Below are 6,000 nucleotides of genomic sequence, written 5' to 3'. Positions count from 1 at the left end.
CCTCGCAAAGAACAAGCCACACTGTGGAGAAGCTGGTATTGGAAAGGACAGAATGCGAGCCTCAGGGAAGCAGAGGTCAACAGTGAATCCCTGAGATTGCTTTCGACAAGGGCCCATCACGCCAAATTGAGCTTTCTTCTGCGGGTTAATGACAGTTTCTTCCCAGTGGAGCAAGGCATCACACCCAGTCTGGCTTGCTAAACAGATGAGTTTCACTTGTAAGCACTTACTCGCAATAAGGCGATTGCCTCTCACTATGACTTATCCTCAAGGTATTATTGAGAATATTTGAATTCCTTAATTGAAAACCTTTGATTGGAGAGAGAGCTGGTCCCCTTGAGCTTCTGGAAAGAGATACCTTCATAGTGATTTCCCTTGTCTTTGCTTCCTTTTCACTGGGTTTTTCTGAAGTCTCCCACTGTCAAGGCTTTCTGTGGAGTTGCTTTAGCTTCTCACCAAATCACAGGAAATGAGTTTGCCTGAATTGTTCAGCAAACCCTCCAAGGGAGAAGGAAGCCAAGATTGTTTGAAGGTCTCTGGGATTCTTTCAGCATGAAATCAAAGAAATCTGGGTAAGTCAGTCATGGCTAGTAAAGCTTTGTCCTCGATGAATACAAGTCCGCCTTCTCAATCCTGAATGGACAAGTGGACTGGGGACTGCCCCAGACTCTGGCCAGCCACCAAGTACACTGCAGGCAGTGACATGCACTGTTGGCAAACATGAGTTGAGGATGCTAAAATTAAGGCATGATTCTTTCTTTATTAGTAGGGTGATGAGATCTCTTAGGTTTAATTTTTTTCTTCTGAAGCATTCAAAGAGTGCCCAAATAGTACCCTGGTGGCCTAAAAGTGATGCCAGTACTTATCAAGAGAAAACTCTTCAGCATTTTATTACTAATTTGAACGTGTTTTTTCATCTAGTCTCAAAATATTCTGGCCAAGTGAGGAGTAGATATAGATATTGACATTAAAGCATCAGAAGAGCATAAAATGAGAGGAAAAAGGCTCAGTTGGTGCCAGGTTTAAGGAAGATCTTCCTAAATGTTTTTCACCAACAGTTTAGCCTGCCTTAACAGCATACCATAGACTGGGAGGCTAAACAGCTGTTTATTTCTCACCGTTCTGGAAGCTGGTAAGTCCAAGATCAAGATACCAGCCCATTTGATTCCCAGTGAGGGCTCTCTTGCAGACAGCTGACTTCCTGTCATGTCATCACATGGTGAGGAGAGGGGGAGAGAGAAAGAGAGAGAATGCATGCACACACGTGAGCTCTCTGGCCTCTCTTCTTATGATGGCACTAATCCCATAATGGGGGCTCCACCCTTACGACCTCATCCAAACCTAATTACCTCCCAGAGGCCCTGCCTCCAACACTTTGGGATTAGGCAACATATGAATTTTAGGGGGGTGCAAACATTCAGTCCATAACAACATTATAATTAAATTTTGCATATAATGAGTGCCTACTGCATGTAAGACAGGGGGATAGGTGCTGGTTGTTTGGGCATAAAACAGACAAAATCTCTTCCCTTGAAATACTTATAGTCCAGTAGGGTAATTGACAGGTGAACACCTACGTACAATTACAAGCAGAAGGAGATGGCGCTGAATGGTGATGAGAAACAGGAAGAGGGGAAGAGCCTCATCTTTCTTTTTAACATCACGCATCCAGTACTTTCTTCATGTTTGCGTTTAATCCTCAGAATAAGCTTAGGAGGTGTAAAGAATTTCCCCAAACTTTACAGATGACGGAATAGAGACTCACAGAAGGTTAGTGCCAAGAGGCAGAGTTGACACACAGACTGAGGTGACTCCACGCCCAGCTTTGCCCACTCTTCCCACGGGGCTCCCTGTGCTCAGGGAAGCCACAGCAGTACAACCCTAGAGGCTCAGGAGACAGGCTGGGATTTAAAGGAACAAAGACTCCCCTGACATGAAAGGTGTACAATAATAGATACAACCTGAACGACCAAATCCAACCTGCATGGGATTTCCAAAGCATTACCATCAGTTGCCAACACTGAAACAAGCATGTGATTTTATGTAATCTCTCAATATTTTCTTGACTGTCAGAAGCTCTGGGGCCATGTGCCTTGTTCCTACCTTCCTGGAGCTACACTTAAGTGGCAGCCTCTCTGGGCCGCCTACTCCCCATTGTCTTCTCTGGCCCAACTATTCCCTCATCTCATTCTTTCTTGACTCCTTAGGCACCTGAATTTGTGTCCCCTGGTTTAAATAGCCACCCAGGCAAGAGAAGTGGCCAGGCCCCCTCTTGGAGGCTCTTCTGTATTGTGCCTTTAATTAAGAGATTCCTGCATCACTGAAATTGATCTGCTATAGAGTGGTAGCCCTGAACTTAGATAATCCTGACTTAGGATTTGACTACGTATGGGGAACCCCCAGCATACGTGGCAGAAATAGTCATCTGAAAGCATGGACACTCTACCCCTTGGCACTCTACCGCTGGCACTCTCCTACTCCCCATCTGGCTCTCAAGGCAATTTTTTGTGTTTCCAGCTGTCTCCCTCCTTTATAATCCTTCCATTCCCTCTTCCTTATCACAGTTTCTTGTTGAAACTAGTTAGCATTTCAGAATATTAATTCTCAAGTTGCCTGGCCTATCCTTGAGGGAGAAGCTTCTGATGACCCTTGGGAGCCAGATGCTCTCATCCTTCTGGCTTGGGTCGTGTGCTTTCTGCGGTATGCTGTGAAGGCAGGGCACGAGGGAGCAAGGCGGGGTGGCCAGCGTTGTGCTGTCTCTTGGGGCAGAACCATGTTATGGCGCCTTTGCTGCCTGAAGCGGGGGCTGGCAGAAACACCGAGGTCCTGAAGAACCGGAGCCACGTGTCTCCTGTAACCCTGAGGCTGGAGAAGGACCTTCAAGAAGTTCCTCAGGGAGCATTGCGCTGGTCCCTCTGCCTCTTCTTCAGGAAGAAAGGAAGGAGAGGCGTGTGTGCATTTGGGGTAGGGGACAGGGGTCTGTTTGCTGGTTCACCTTTAATCCTTTGATCCCAGCACCACAACCCTTATTGTGGAAGGGATTGCACTGCCTCTAATAAAATGGTTTTACATTTTCCAGTCTTGCACAAGGATGCCACTTGAAGGTTGTCAGGACTTTGCTTCAGAGACATGTGAATTACTCCAGCCCGTGAAATTTCCTCCCCCGAGGTGGAGAATATTGGGATAGCTCTCTCATCTGTTCATGTGGTTTCCCAAGCTCCTAAATCCTAGAGTTAGAGAATTGCTTCTAGACTCTTCTCATCTTGGCTGCTCTGCCTTTCTCTGCAAACACCCGCTTCATCTTTTTATTCCCTTATTCCTTTCCCACAGGCTTTTGGGTCCTTGTGCTCCAGCCCTTTGCTTAGTGGTGGGAGGGAAGGGACCGGACACCCTGCCACAGGCTGACCTCGGGGTGTGTTATATGTGAAAGCCAGCGGGAACTTGAACACTGTGAGCCATACACAGTTGACTCCTGTTGCCTTGTTTCCCATAGGAGTGCCTGAGCTACCCAGCTTTGAGTTATATCACAAAACGCTTCTAGAATGAGCATCTTGGTAGGGCGGTCGGGGAGTTGAAGTGGGGAGAAAAGGCCAGCTCATCTTATCCCCTTGATTAGTATATTGGTAGTATGTATTGATTGCATTTTTAAGGGCCAAGAAATAGCAACCCCCCGCCCCCCCCCCCCCCCCCCACAGACACACCAGGCCTTTCACGTGTTTACGCTTCTCTTCAGAGTACAGAGAAGAGAATAAAGTCGGCTTATGCTGTTCTCACCATCCCTCTCTACTCCATTATCAGTGATCCAAATAACCTAGACTCTTCTTGGTGGTAGGTGGAGATTGATGGTAAATAAATAGTGGTGAAACAGGTAGGCCCGGTCTTAACTTCACTCCAACTCCCACTTGCTGACACCCAGGCTCGGAGAGTGTATAATCCCAGAGAAGCCATAGGATGTGGCGTTGTCACCAGGAGCCTGAGTTTCCGGGTCCCTTCCGCAGTGAGGACCAGCTGGTGAGGGGCCCTCGGCCACATTGCTGAATCTGTCTCCGGGGCTCTGGTTGCTTTCTCCTTTCTTTGTAGGCTTCACCTTTTCTTCTTGTTCTCTCTTCACTCCCTGCTTACAGGTACCGTCTCCACCTCCCTGCTTACCCATACTTCTTCACCCACCTGGAAAGACGAATTGCATTTCATTAACCTTTTAGATGCCTAAGGTTGACCATGGGCTTTGTTGAACCAACCCTGTTAGGAGCGACGGAGTGGAAGTCACACGTTGGCTTCTGGGGTGGGCTTTCTCCAGCTACCCTTGAAAGGCATCTGTGCTTTCCCTTTGCTTAGTATCAGGAGAATCCAGCTTTTTGAATGATTAAAAAGAAACATTGAAAAATAGAATAAAAAAGAAAACTCCCTTCATTCCACTATGGTAACTCTGGTATCTTTCCTCCCAAGGCTTTATACCTAAGAGACAATCTCATTTTTTAAGCTGTGGATTTTTCTAAGCTTCTTCATAAACTGAATTGGCTGCAAAACAACCAGGTTCTCTGTATTTCAAAGGAAGTTGAAAGAACTTGATAGACTAAGGCTAGTTTTTTCCGTTGCTGTCCAGAAGCAAACTGACCCAATTTCTAATTCTGCCATCCATTCACTGAGGTTATTTGTGTTAATCGTGGTCTGTGTGTGTGTATGTGTGTGTGTGTGTGTATGTGTGTGTGTGTGGTAGTGGGGGAGGTTTTTTATTTGTGGTCTTTGAATATATTTTAATTCTGTAGTATCTTTAAGTGAAGTCACTTCCAGCCCAGGGTCTACTGCCTACTACAGCATAACTAAGAAGAATTCATTTTCCTCTCTGCATCTGGTTTCCTAATTAGGAAAACTTCCACTCAGATGGATCTCAGTACTAAATAAGAGTATTAATATAAAAGCGCATTGTACAGTTTTGAGCACTGCACAGCTGTAAGGTATTCTTAACAGTATTTTTCTAAAGATTATAATCCTGGACATGAAAAGATTTTCCTCTTTTAAGAAAACCCTGAAGGCAGTTTCCAGCGATTGTCAATGTTGTTGTCAAGGCCCCACAGTAAGAGTCATGACATCATCCTAGGCTTTATGAGTGAGAGCAAAGAAAAAAAATCTATTCATAATATTTATTAAGAACTTTCTAGGTGACTAATATTTCCCTTGAAGAGTTTTTATTCTGACTTCGTGTTGGAACCAACATGGGTGAAAATGATACAGGAACACTTGGCGGGTGTGGGGGGACAGGAGAGGATCCAAAATTAGTTTAGTGCAAACTGTGTAAGCACGTTGTGAGGGCATGGGGTGGTGGAATGATTGGAGCTGGGTGGGATTTCCTTGGGGAAATTATGTTCAAGAATCCCTGTCTGCTTGTTTATTATCTCCTTGTGCCCACCTTTCCTGTGTTGATACCAATGTGTCCACTTGAATGGAATTGTGACATCAGGCATCTCTGCCCGGCTTTGGGACAAACTTCCCAGTTAAGTGCTGGTTCATAGTTTTTAAATGGATCAAATACGTATGTTAAAAAGGAAATAATATGTGTAGAATTCTACTTTAAAACCCAGCAATTCATTAACATCTGTTTCTGGAAAATCAAAGAGTAAAAGTTACATGGAGAATTTTTCTTTCAGTCACTTTAAGATTGGTTAGAATGAGATGTTGAATTTTCTTGGCTTTGAAACAATGATTACCCAGTCCTCAAGTACAGATGAGGGTGTTGGATGTATTTAGGCTACAGAGTCCGAATTTCAGGGTCTCTCCGTGTTGTACATCATTGTTAAAATATGTTATTGCTATGACTGAATGTGGTATTTTTCTTTGGAATCTGTGTGTCTCAAATAGCCAGAGAGTGATCTGCAGTTTCCTCTGCCTGTCTTCTGATTTATAATAATATTGTATTCACAGACTAGTAATGTGTGTGAAGTAGGAATTTATCTTTTGAAAATGTATATTGCAAAATCACTTTCTTAATGGTGAAAGATGTTA

General features: G+C 44.6%; 1 protein-coding gene across 1 annotated transcript in view; it reads left to right on the top strand.

Moving 5' to 3' along the window:
- The first annotated feature begins 3,915 nt into the window (after positions 1-3,915).
- BACH2 (BTB domain and CNC homolog 2) overlaps positions 3,916-6,000 on the top strand; it is a 260,715-nt gene continuing 258,630 nt past the window's right edge. The window contains exon 1 of the mRNA XM_057740233.1: positions 3,916-4,011. The gene's annotated coding sequence lies outside the window, so the exon portion shown is untranslated. The remainder of the gene's footprint in view (positions 4,012-6,000) is intronic.

This window comes from Hippopotamus amphibius, chromosome 6, assembly GCF_030028045.1.
Source record: "Hippopotamus amphibius kiboko isolate mHipAmp2 chromosome 6, mHipAmp2.hap2, whole genome shotgun sequence".
In the NCBI taxonomy this organism is placed as follows: domain Eukaryota; kingdom Metazoa; phylum Chordata; class Mammalia; order Artiodactyla; family Hippopotamidae; genus Hippopotamus; species Hippopotamus amphibius.
Note: the sequence above shows the minus strand (reverse complement) of the source record. Positions and strands in the feature narration are given on the sequence as shown.